The sequence below is a fragment of the Durio zibethinus genome, unplaced genomic scaffold, assembly GCF_047325235.1.
Source record: "Durio zibethinus cultivar Kanyao isolate XHJ-2024 unplaced genomic scaffold, ASM4732523v1 HiC_scaffold_3, whole genome shotgun sequence".
Lineage (NCBI taxonomy): Eukaryota > Viridiplantae > Streptophyta > Magnoliopsida > Malvales > Malvaceae > Durio > Durio zibethinus.
Window position 1 is genome coordinate 7482134 of NW_028323044.1, and position 12500 is coordinate 7494633.

A 12500-nucleotide genomic window follows, 5' to 3' on the forward strand; every position below is an offset into this window, starting at 1 on the left:
TCGTGGACTGGAATAGGGTTGTCCGCGGCGGAAAATGGGCACGATAGAAGGCTGACCTTGACTAGGATTAGTCTTGGTGCCACACGGACGCGTGGTTTCAATAGAAGGAACGCGCGGACCGTGACACTTGGTATCAGAGCCTAGGTTGGCTCAGTGGCGAGAGTTATGCGACCCCATGTGTGGGTCTGGTGATGCGAAATTACGGTGGTGCCAAGCCCGAATGGAGCTATCGAGACACAAATGCAGTTTTTGTGCCTATGGGGGCTCGAGAAAGGGCCACCGTTGCATGCGATGGGAAATATTGGGCCTATGTAAAATGGCTCTCGAGTAGACTCTTGGACGCCTAGAAAAAGGGCACCAGAGTCTAGCCTCACCTAGAAAAAGGTGTTGGCATATGTTGTGGCATGTGATGCCTTTACGGTGAAAGGAACCGTAGTGAGACCGAGATCCGAAAAGGGTCTTACACCATGAAATGGTGTTGTGTCAGGCCACGTGGGCCGAGTGAATCTTGTCCTGAGGGGCAGGAGGCGTCGAGTTGCAAGATTAATTACTAATGTGTGCACTTGATGTATGGTGCAGGTGCCCCAGCGGGGGTGCAAGCCGAAGTATTCGGGTCCAAGCATGAGACTACTACACAGAAGAGTATGAAGTGGCTGAAGATTGAAGCCACAAGTGAGATGGTCAGTGGACCATGAGCTGCGTTGGTCAGTGGACCATGAGTTCTTGTGGTCAGAGGATCACGAGAGTGTGTGTGTGAACCAGGATATTGAACTTGTATTGGCCGAAAGGGAAGGCTTCACGAGTAGTGGTGGTCAGTGGGCCACGACAGGATGTTTTCCAGTGGAACAAGAAAGGGAAAACGGCCAGTTGACAAGGCCTCAGTCGTGCAAGTCAGTGGACCTTGAGGATCGAGCGGGTGAATCCCCGAGTCAAACAAATCAGTGGGCCAAAAGTGCTGATAGATCAGTGGGTCTCCGAGTATAAGCGGATTTTGGGACGCCCTAGGAACTGGGCTGGAATCAAAACTATCGAGCAATAGAACCATCGAGGAGACAGGGTTGCGCATAATGCTGTGCCGAGTTTCCAGTAAAAGTGGGGGAGACCTATCAATTCCCCCCCCCCCCGAGACTGAGCCAAGATAAAGGAGCTTGGGCGATGGAGCATAGTGTTCAAGCCGGGGGCAAAGACTGAATTAGCACGCTTTAAGGTGCCGTCTTGGGGGCGGTTGGCCTGAGGGCCACACCTAGAGAGGTGACCTTGGAGGGGCCGAGAGGACCCAAGTTGGGAGATGACCAAGGTGCTTGAATGCCACTATGCTAGGGTCATCATATAGGGTGCCGTATGAGTGCGGTTGACCTAAGCATCACGTCCAGAGGGGCGCATCAGTGAGTTGATGCTGCAAGCGTGCAGTTGGTGTGAGAGGTCACGTCCGGTGGGACGCACCAAATGAGTGGCAAAGCGGTGGTCATTCATTCTACTGAGGGTCATTGATCAATGAGGGCACCTCGAGGTCGCAACCTGACAATGATCAAGGGACGAAGCCATGGTATGACCCATATGAATACAACCAAGATAGGTTAGGCGGTTCGAACTACAACAAAGCTGAGCAACAATGGGACCAATCTACACCAACAATGGACGAGTACTGTGCCTGGTGCCTCATGTGACGGGACCTCAACCCAATCCTTGAGAGCACCAGTGAGAGACATATGAGGAAATGTCAGCTGTGTGCAACAGGATAGTTGGGTGTGGTCTTGGCGTCGATGAGGGCATCGACATAGTAAGTGGGGGAGAGTGTCATGGTCAGGCCTTGGTCCTGCCATGACTGACCCTGAACCGAGCAGCGGTCGAGACCGAGCTGGTGGGAAAGCGGTTCTAAGGAATGAAGGCGTGCATTCGGAGCTTTGGAACATGATGCTAACATGTTGTAGGGGCAATGGGAGCCCCGGGCCGCAAGATACGCGGGGAAGTTCGGGACAATGGTCGGACACCTTCAAGCCAAGTATCCTGGCGGGTGCCATTAGTGGAAGCAATATGCGGGCACCTTCGAGTGGGTTGGTGGAGCAGCGAGCAGTATCAAGGAGCAATGGTGACCAAAGGGAAGGTTACGGGGCCCTGAGTTAGCCGGAGAAAGACCCCGTCATGGCTGGGCAGAAAAGTGTCCCCGTTTCAGACATTCTTACGGTCACTGGTAGCGTATTGGGAAAATCTCTAACGCTCTTTATAGGGGGATGATTGGTGTCAGCTCTCCACCACCCCCTTGGCTAGCGGGCAGGCGGGGGCCTGGCTAGTCTGAAGTGAGCTACTCCTAGGCACTCGTGGTGTCTAGGTGGGCGGGCATCGTAGGGTCACGAGCGTGGCACGATGTTTTCTCGGGTAAGGTAAACCCGGGGACGGTTGGGGCCGGCGGGCCTCGTATCGCGCCTTTGCATGGAGACAGGGGGTTAGACGGTAGAATCCGTTATGCCCGTCGGTTTCCCCTCCTCGAGCCGGAAGGATCATGTGATGGTGTTTACGTATGAGGGATGCCATCGAGAAAAAGGGGCGTGCGGACTAGCGGGTAGGCGTGCTGCTAGACCCCTGCGGCCAGTCGGGATGGTGTGCTGCCACTGGGGCAGTCCACCCAAGTCCCCTTGCGGGACCAGCATGATGTAGGGTGTCAATCATGCGTGCGGGCAGTCGATACTGTTGCTAAGGGCCTGAGCCCTAAGAACCGAGTCTCGTGGGACGAAATGAGCCTAGAGGCTCCGAGTTGGGCTGTTGACCAGCTTAGGTGGGGTGCTGGCGTAAACTCAATATAGGAGCCTGCGAACGATGCGGGCGGGCATGATGCTGGGTTCGCACCATGTCAAGAGGCCTCAAGGCCATGAGAACCGGGACTATGCATCCCTATGAGCATTCGAGGATCGTGGACTGGAATAGGGTTGTCCGCGGCGGAAAATGGGCACGATAGAAGGCTGACCTTGACTAGGATTAGTCTTGGTGCCACACGGACGCGTGGTTTCAATAGAAGGAACGCGCGGACCGTGACACCGGGGATCGATCGGGTGGTAAGTGGGTTTAGGCACATCTTCAAATTTCTGCCGTGCCAATGCCATTTTTATGGCTTGTAAATTCATACAATGGTCCCCTAAGCCTTCACGTGAAGTTTCGTTGCAAGATGACTCGTTTTCTATTTTTCACGATTTTCGAAACTTTTTGCGGTTCGGGATTTTTTAGAATTTTTTTAGAAGGAGTTTTCCCCCCAAATTTTGTGGACGTGATCCTTCTATTTTTTTTGGCATGCACAAAAAAATTCAGCTAAAAACTCGAACCGGAGAAGATTTCGTGACCGTTTGAAAAAAGTGTCCCCATTTCAGACACTTCAACGGCTACTGGCAGCAAACCTGTAAAATCTCAAACGCTCTTTAAGGGGGTGTGAGTTCTCAGAGGTTTGATGAGGGATAGGGGGCCAACACAAGGGCCAAGCACCAGCACCCATCGCACGTCATGTGCGCACACCCCCCCGGCCCCCCTCCCAATCGCCGGAACCCCAATGCCGCCGGTCAGGTTCTCCGGCGGTACTCCGGCGATGCTCCGGCGATGCTCCGGCGATGCTGTCCCGAGTGAAAAAAATGCGGCACCAGCACATGCTGGAGCCAAGCATGGGCACCGTGGCTCAAAATCGAACTTCGGCCAAGGCCTCGACCATCAATGGCACATGATGACGCATGGTGATGGCACATGCATCGACCATCATCGGCATAGGCTGCCCTTCGGTACGGGCACTTGCCTCGACCGCCATCGGCACAAGCTGGGCCCTGGTGTGGGTTGTTGCCTCGATCACCAGCGGCACATGCTGAGCCTTGGTGCGGGCGGTTGCCTCGAGCACCATCCGCAGACCCTGGGCCCTGGTGCGGCCGGTTGCCCCGATAACCATCGGCACACGCTGGGCCCTGGAGCGGCCGGTTGCCTCGATCACCATCGGCAAAAGCTGGGCCCTGGTGCGGGCGCTTGCCTCGACCACCATCGGCACACGCTCGGCCCTGGTGCGGTCGGTTGCCTCGAGCACCATCGGCACACGCTGGGCCCTGGTGCGGCAGGTTACCTCGACCACCATCGGCACACGCTGGGCCCTGGTGCGGGCGCTTGCCTCGACCACCATCGGCACACGCTCGGCCCTGGTGCGGTCGGTTGCCTCGAGCACCATCGGCACACGCTGGGCCCTGGTGCGGGCGCTTGCCTCGACCACCATCGGCACACGCTGGGCCCTGGTGCGGGCGCTTGCCTCGACCACCATCGGCACACGCTGGGCCCTGGTGCGGCAGGTTGCCTCGAGCACCATCGGCACACGCTGGGCCCTGGTGCGGTCGGTTGCCTCGAGCACCATCGGCACACGCTGGGCCCTGGTGCGGGCGCTTGCCTCGACCACCATCGACACACGCTGGGCCCTGGTGCGGCAGGTTGCCTCGAGCACCATCGGCACACGCTGGGCCCTGGTGCGGTCGGTTGCCTCGATCACCATCGGCACACGCTGGGCCCTGGTGCGGGCGGTTGCCTCGACCACCATCGGCACACGCTGGGCCCTGGTGCGGCAGCTTGCCTCGAGCACCATCGGCACACGCTCGGCCCTGGTGCGGTCGGTTGCCTCGAGCACCATCGGCACACGCTGGGCCCTGGTGCGCCAGGTTGCCTCGACCACCATCGGCAGCCTCGACCACCATCGGCACACGCTGGGCCCTGGTGCGGGCGCTTGCCTCGACCACCATCGGCACACGCTCCGCCCTGGTGCGGTCGGTTGCCTCGAGCACCATCGGCACACGCTGGGCCCTGGTGCGGCAGGTTGCCTCGACCACCATCGGCACACGCTGGGCCCTGGTGCGGGCGGTTGCCTCGACCACCATCGGCACACGCTGGGCCCTGGTGCGGGCGCTTGCCTCGACCACCATCGGCACACGCTGGGCCCTGGTGCGGGCGCTTGCCTCGACCACCATCGGCACACGCTGGGCCCTGGTGCGGCAGGTTGCCTCGAGCACCATCGGCACACGCTGGGCCCTGGTGCGGTCGGTTGCCTCGACCACCATCGGCACACGCTGGGCCCTGGTGCGGGCGCTTGCCTCGACCACCATCGGCACACGCTGGGCCCTGGTGCGGCAGGTTGCCTCGAGCACCATCGGCACACGCTGGGCCCTGGTGCGGCAGGTTGCCTCGAGCACCATCGGCACACGTTGGGCCCTGGTGCGGTCGGTTGCCTCGATCACCATCGGCACACGCTGGGCCCTGGTGCGGGCGCTTGCCTCGACCACCATCGGCACACGCTGGGCCCTGGTGCGGCAGCTTGCCTCGAGCACCATCGGCACACGCTCGGCCCTGGTGCGGTCGGTTGCCTCGAGCACCATCGGCACACGTTGGGCCCTGGTGCGGCAGGTTGCCTCGACCACCATCGGCAGCCTCGACCACCATCGGCACACGCTGGGCCCTGGTGCGGGCGCTTGCCTCGACCACCATCGGCACACGCTGGGCCCTGGTGCGGTCGGTTGCCTCGAGCACCATCGGCACACGCTGGGCCCTGGTGCGGCAGGTTGCCTCGACCACCATCGGCACACGCTGGGCCCTGGTGCGGGCGGTTGCCTCGACCACCATCGGCACACGCTGGGCCCTGGTGCGGGCGCTTGCCTCGACCACCATCGGCACACGCTGGGCCCTGGTGCGGCAGGTTGCCTCGAGCACCATCGGCACACGCTGGGCCCTGGTGCGGCAGGTTGCCTCGAGCACCATCGGCACACGCTGGGCCCTGGTGCGGGCGCTTGCCTCGAGCACCATCGGCACACGCTGGGCCCTGGTGCGGTCGGTTGCCTCGACCACCATCGGCACACGCTGGGCCCTGGTGCGGGCGCTTGCCTCGACCACCATCGGCACACGCTCGGCCCTGGTGCGGTCGGTTGCCTCGAGCACCATCGGCACACGCTGGGCCCTGGTGCGGGCGCTTGCCTCGAGCACCATCGGCACACGCTCGGCCCTGGTGCGGTCGGTTGCCTCGAGCACCATCGGCACACGCTGGGCCCTGGTGCGGCAGGTTGCCTCGACCACCATCGGCACACGCTGGGCCCTGGTGCGGGCGCTTGCCTCGACCACCATCGGCACACGCTCGGCCCTGGTGCGGCAGGTTGCCTCGAGCACCATCGGCACACGCTGGGCCCTGGTGCGGGCGGTTGCCTCGACCACCATCGGCACACGCTGGGCCCTGGTGCGGGCGCTTGCCTCGACCACCATCGGCACACGCTGGGCCCTGGTGCGGGCGCTTGCCTCGAGCACCATCGGCACACGCTGGGCCCTGGTGCGGCAGGTTGCCTCGAGCACCATCGGCACACGCTGGGCCCTGGTGCGGTCGGTTGCCTCGAGCACCATCGGCACACGCTGGGCGCTGGTGCGGGCGCTTGCCTCGACCACCATCGGCACACGCTGGGCCCTGGTGCGGCAGGTTGCCTCGATCACCATCGGCACACGCTGGGCCCTGGTGCGACAGGTTGCCTCGAGCACCATCGGCACACTATCGGCCCTGGTGCGGGCGGTTGCCTCGACCACCATCGGCACACGCTGGGCCCTGGTGCGGGCGCTTGCCTCGAGCACCATCGGCACACGCTGGGCCCTGGTGCGGGCGGTTGCCTCGAGCACCATCGGCACACGCTGGGCCCTGGTGGGTTTAGGCACATCTTCAAATTTCTGCCGTGCCAATGCCATTTTTATGGCTTGTAAATTCATACAATGGTCCCCTAAGCCTTCACGTGAAGTTTCGTTGGAAGATGACTCGTTTTCTATTTTTCACGATTTTCGAAACTTTTTGCGGTTCGGGATTTTTTAAAATTTTTTTATAAGGATTTTTGGCCCCAAATTTTGTAGGCATGATCCTTCTATTTTTGTTGGCATGCACAAAAAAATTCAGCTAAAAACTCGAAGTAGAGAAGATTTTGTGACCGTTTGAAAAAAGTGTCCCCATTTCAGACACTTTAACGGCTACTGGTAGCAAACCTGTAAAATCTCAAATGCTCTTTAAGGGGGTGTGAATTCTCAGAGGTTTGATGAGGGATAGGGGGCCAACACAAGGCCAAGTACCAGCACCAATCGCACATCATGTGCGCACACCCCCCCGGCCCCCCTCCCAATCGCCGGAACCCCAATGCCGCCGGTCAGGTTCTCCGGCGGTACTCCGGCGGTACTCCGGCGATGCTCCGGCGATGCTCCGGCGATGCTGTCCCGAGTGAAAAAAATGCGGCACCAGCACATGCTGGAGCCAAGCATGGGCACCGTGGCTCAAAATCGAACTTCGGCCAAGGCCTCGACCATCAATGGCACATGATGACGCATGGTGATGGCACAAGCATCGACCATCATCGGCATAGGCTGCCCTTCGGTACGGGCACTTGCCTCGACCGCCATCGGCACAAGCTGGGCCCTGGTGTGGGTTGTTGCCTCGATCACAATCGGCACATGCTGAGCCTTGGTGCGGGCGGTTGCCTCGAGCACCATCGGTAGACCCTGGGCCCTGGTGCGGCCGGTTGCCCCGATAACCATCGGCACACGCTGGGCCCTGGGGCGGGCGCTTGCCCCCAGCACCATCGGCACACGCTGGGCCCTGGTGCGGGCGGTTGCCCCGAACAGCATCGGCACAAGCCGGCCCTTGGTGCGGGCTCCTGGCTCGACCACCATCGGCACACGCTGGGCCCTGGTGCGGGCGGTTGCCTCGAACACCATCGGCACACGCCGGCCCTTGGTGCGGCCGGTTGCCTCGACCACCATCGGCACACGCTCGGCCTTGGTGAGGGCGCTTGCCTCGACCACCATCGGCACACGCTGGGCCCTGGTGCGGGCGCTTGCCTCGACCACCATCGGCACACGCTCGGCCTTGGTGCGGGCGCTTGCCTCGACCACCATCGGCACACGCTGGGCCCTGGTGCGGGCGGTTGCCTCGACCACCATCGGCACACGCTCGGCCTTGGTGAGGGCGCTTGCCTCGACCACCATCGGCACACGCTGGGCCCTGGTGCGGGCGCTTGCCTCGACCACCATCGGCACACGCTGGGCCCTGGTGCGGGCGGTTGCCTCGACCACCATCGGCACACGCTGGGCCCTGGTGCTGGCGGTTGCCTCGACCACCATCGGCACAAGCCGGCCCTTGGTGCGGGCGGTTGCCTCGAGCACCATCGGCACACGCTGGGCCCTGGTGCGGGCGGTTGCCTCGACCACCATCGGCACACGCTGGGCCCTGGTGCGGACGGTTGCCTCGAGCACCATGGGCACACGCTGGCCCTTGGTGCGGGCTCTTGCCTCGACCACCATCAGCAGAAGATTGCCCCTACGTCGAACACCATCGATACATGCCGGGCCTTGGTGTGGGTGTCACGGGCTCCGACCTTAGACTCAGAATCCGTGCGGCCTTAGGCTTGGAATCTCGTCCTTGATGCCTAAGTCAGCCTAAAACACAAGCGTGCGGGCACTAGAACAAAGGGAAGGGCTGATTACGCAAGTTAAAGAGAAACAGGACAGGAAAACAGAATTCTGGAAATGCTCTTGTATTCACTGAAACAGAAGTGTTTGATGGTGTACAAATGAGGGTGGAGCAGCCCTCTATTTATAGTTGAGGCTCCAGCTACAACTTAATGGCAAATCCCTAAAATAAAGGCTACAATCATGGGATTACATTTAATCAAGATGCTGGTTCCTGATTTTCAGGGTCAACCAAATCTGCCAGGATGCTGATGCTGATCCTGCCTGGTTCCAGAAGCTTCCCTTGCGTATCCAGCACCTCGGGCCCTTCTGGATGTGGTGCGGGCAGCCCAAATGCCAGGCCTTGGTCTCATGAGTTGGCCTGCAAGATGGGCGGGCGTTTGGAGCTCGTTTGATAGGCTTTGCGCACTGATACCCGCCAGCACGCCTGGTCTGCGGGCCTTAGCTGCTGGCTCGCCTGCTGGTCTGGCTGATGTGCCTGGCGCGCCCGCCCAGGGCGTGACATTCTCCCCCACCTGATTGCGCAACGCGCTCGTTGCGTCTTCTGCATGGTACTGCCTGATCTGGTCCCCGAACTGCCATAAGTCCTCTGCTGGTTCCCAGCTCGCCTCACTGTCTGGAAGTCCCTTCCAGCGCACCAAGTACTCATGTCTTGGTTGATAGTTCTTCCGTCTCACTTCCCGGTCAGCCATAATGCTGTGGACCTCCTTCTCATATGAGGCCCTTGCTCCCAACGGTGCACGCTTTGACTCTGCCCGTCCTGGATCTCCCTCATCCTCATGGAACGGCTTGAGCATGCTCACATGGAACACCGGGTGTACCCTCGGCTTGGGTGGCATATCCAGCTTGTAGGCAACCTTGCCTACTCTCTTGACTACTCGGAAAGGTCCCTCATACCTCCGGACTAGGCCTTTGTGCAGCCCCCTGTGGCGCACAATGGGATGCAGCTTCACCAACACCAAGTCTCCAACCTGGAACTGCACATCCCGCCTCTTCTGGTCTGCCCACTTCTTCGACCTCTTGGCCGCCTTGTGTAGACAAACTCTGGCCAAGTCAGCTTGCTCCTGCCATGCCTTGGCAAACTTGTATGCTGCTGGATTCGGCCCTGTATAACCTGCAGCAATCGAACCGGGTGTTAGTGGTTGTTGCCCTGTCACAACCTCAAATGGGCTCTGGTTCGTTGCCTCGCTCCTTTGCAAGTTGTAGGAAAACTGCGCAATATCCAGTAGCTTTGGCCAGTCCCTTTGTGTGGCACTCACATAGTGCCTGAGGTAGACCTCCAGTAGTCCATTCACACGTTCTGTCTGCCCATCGGTCTGCGGATGCATGCTGGTGGAAAAGTTCAAGTCTGACCCCAACAGCTTGAACAACTCAGTCCAGAACCTGCCCGTGAAACGCCCGTCCCGATCACTAACAATGGTCCTCGGCACTCCCCAGTACTTCACCATGTTCTTCAGGAACAATCGAGCTGCCTCCTCGGCTGGGCACTCCTTGGTTGCTGGAATGAAGATTCCATATTTGGAAAACCTGTCCACCACTACCATGATGCTTCCAAACCCCTCTGTCTTGGGTAGACCGACTATAAAGTCCAGAGAAACACTCTCCCATGGTCGCTCTGGCACTGGCAATGGCTCCAAGAGACCCCCTGGTTTCTTGAGCTCCACCTTGTCCTGTTGGCACACAAGACAAGTCTTCACATAGGCCTCCACATCGTCCCTCATGTGCGGCCAGTAGTACCGGTCCTCGATCAGCGCCAAGGTGCGGCTCACTCCCGGGTGTCCAGCCCACCTTGAATCATGACACTCTTGCAAAACTTCCTTGCGGAGCTTCCCGTGCTGCGGCACAAACAGTCTACTGCCCCTGGTGTACAGCAACCCATCCTGCAACCAAAACCGCCTAGTCTTACCTTGCTGGGCGTACTCCATCAAAGCCTTGGCTGTAGGATCATGCGCAAGTCCCTCCTTGATGCGCGGCACCAGTGACCCCTCTGGTTGGCTAATGGCAGCAAGGTTAGCCTTTCTGCTCAGGGCATCTGCCACTAGGTTCGCCCGCCCCGGCTTGTACTCCATCTGAAAATCAAATTCCGCAAGAAAATCTTGCCATCTCGCCTGCTTGGGGGACAGCTTCTTCTGCGTCTGGAAGTAGCTGGTTGCCACATTGTCCGTCCTCACCACGAACCTCGACCCCAACAGGTAATGGCGCCAAGTGCGCAAGCAGTGCACCACTGCAGTCATCTCCTTCTCTTGGACCGTGTACTTGCGTTCAGTCTCGTTCAGCTTCCTGCTCTCAAACGCGACTGGACGTCCCTCTTGCATCAACACGCCCCCTATGGCAAAGTCTGATGCATCCGTATGCACCTCATACGGTTTGGCATGGTCTGGCAAGGCCAAGACTGGCTCCTCGGTCACAGCCCGCTTCAACCTGTCAAAGGCTTCCTGGCACCCTGCGCTCCACTCCCATGCTCTCCCTTTCTTGAGCAAGTCAGTCAATGGCGTGGCTATTGCTGAGTGACCCTTGATGAAGCGCCTGTAGTAGTTAACCAGCCCAAGGAACGATCTCAACTCAGTGACCTTGGCTGGCGGTTGCCACTCCAGGATGGCATCTATCTTGCCTTCATCCATGCGTATCCTGCCACCTCCCACTATGTGGCCAAGGAATGGGATCTCCTGCTGGGCGAATGAGCACTTCTCCCTCTTGACAAACAGCTTGTGCGCCCGCAACACCTCGAACACCTGTCTCAAGTGGTCTACATGCTCTCCCAAAGTCTGGCTGTAGATCACAATGTCATCCAAATAAACCACAACAAACCGATCAAGGAATGACTGAAGTACCTTGTTCATAAGGGTGCAGAATGTTGCTGGGGCATTCGTGAGTCCGAAAGGCATCACCAAGAACTCATACGAACCATACCGAGTGACACATGCTGTCTTTTGCTCATCTCCCTCTGCGATCCTGACTTGATAATAGCCTGACCTCAAATCCAGCTTGGTGAACCACCTTGCGCTCCCAAGTTGATCGAACAAGTCCGCAATGAGTGGGATGGGGTACTTGTTCTTAATGGTCAGCTTGTTCAAAGCCCGGTAGTCTATGCACAGCCGCAACGACCCATCATGCTTGCGCTGGAATAGAACCGGTGCACCATAGGGTGCTTTCGATGGCCTGATGAAGCCAGCATCAACTAACTCCTTGAGCTGCTTCCTCAACTCCTCCAACTCTGGTGGAGACATTCGGTAAGGGGCTCTGGCTGGTGGCTTGGCCTCGGACACCAGCTCGATCTTGTGGTCCACCTCCCTCTTAGGTGGTAGCTTGCTAGGCAGCTTTGCGGGCATCACATCACTAAAGGTCTTCAACACCTTTAGCACCTCCAAGGGTGACTCGGTCTCCTTCTCCCTTGGCTCATCATATTTCAGGGCTGCCAAGAAGGTGTCTTCTTGTCTGCTTACCGCCTTGGCAAATTGGATGGCTGACACCACCCTCGACCCAACTCCAGACCCTCTTCTCAATGGTACTAGGCATTGGCACCGTGCATCCAAGATGCAAACACAATCGGCAAAAGGCACAAGGAGGGCGTTAATCCGAACAAGGAAATCCAACCCAATCACAAACTCATAGTCGTCAAGGGGTATTACCTCAATGGTCTCCTTGCCTTTCCAATCTCCAAGCTGCAACTCCACTCCCCGTGCTACTCCAATGGCTGGAACTTCCTTGGAGTTCACCGTCTTAATGGTACCAGTCCCTTTCTGCACCTTTAGTCCGAGCTTCCGGGCTCCATCACCTGAAATGAAAAGATGTGAGGCACCTGTGTCCACCAGTGCGCTCACCTTCTGACCCGCAACCATCAGATCCGCAAACATCAAGCCCTTTGGCTTGCGGCTCCCCTTACTCTGGACAGCATTGAGCACCAACGACCCAAGCTTTGCTGCCCCTGACTCTGGCTCCTCGTCAGACTCCCTGTCTACAGCAGCCAGCTTGCCCTTCTGCGGGCAATTGCGTGCTATGTGGCTCCCTCCACATAG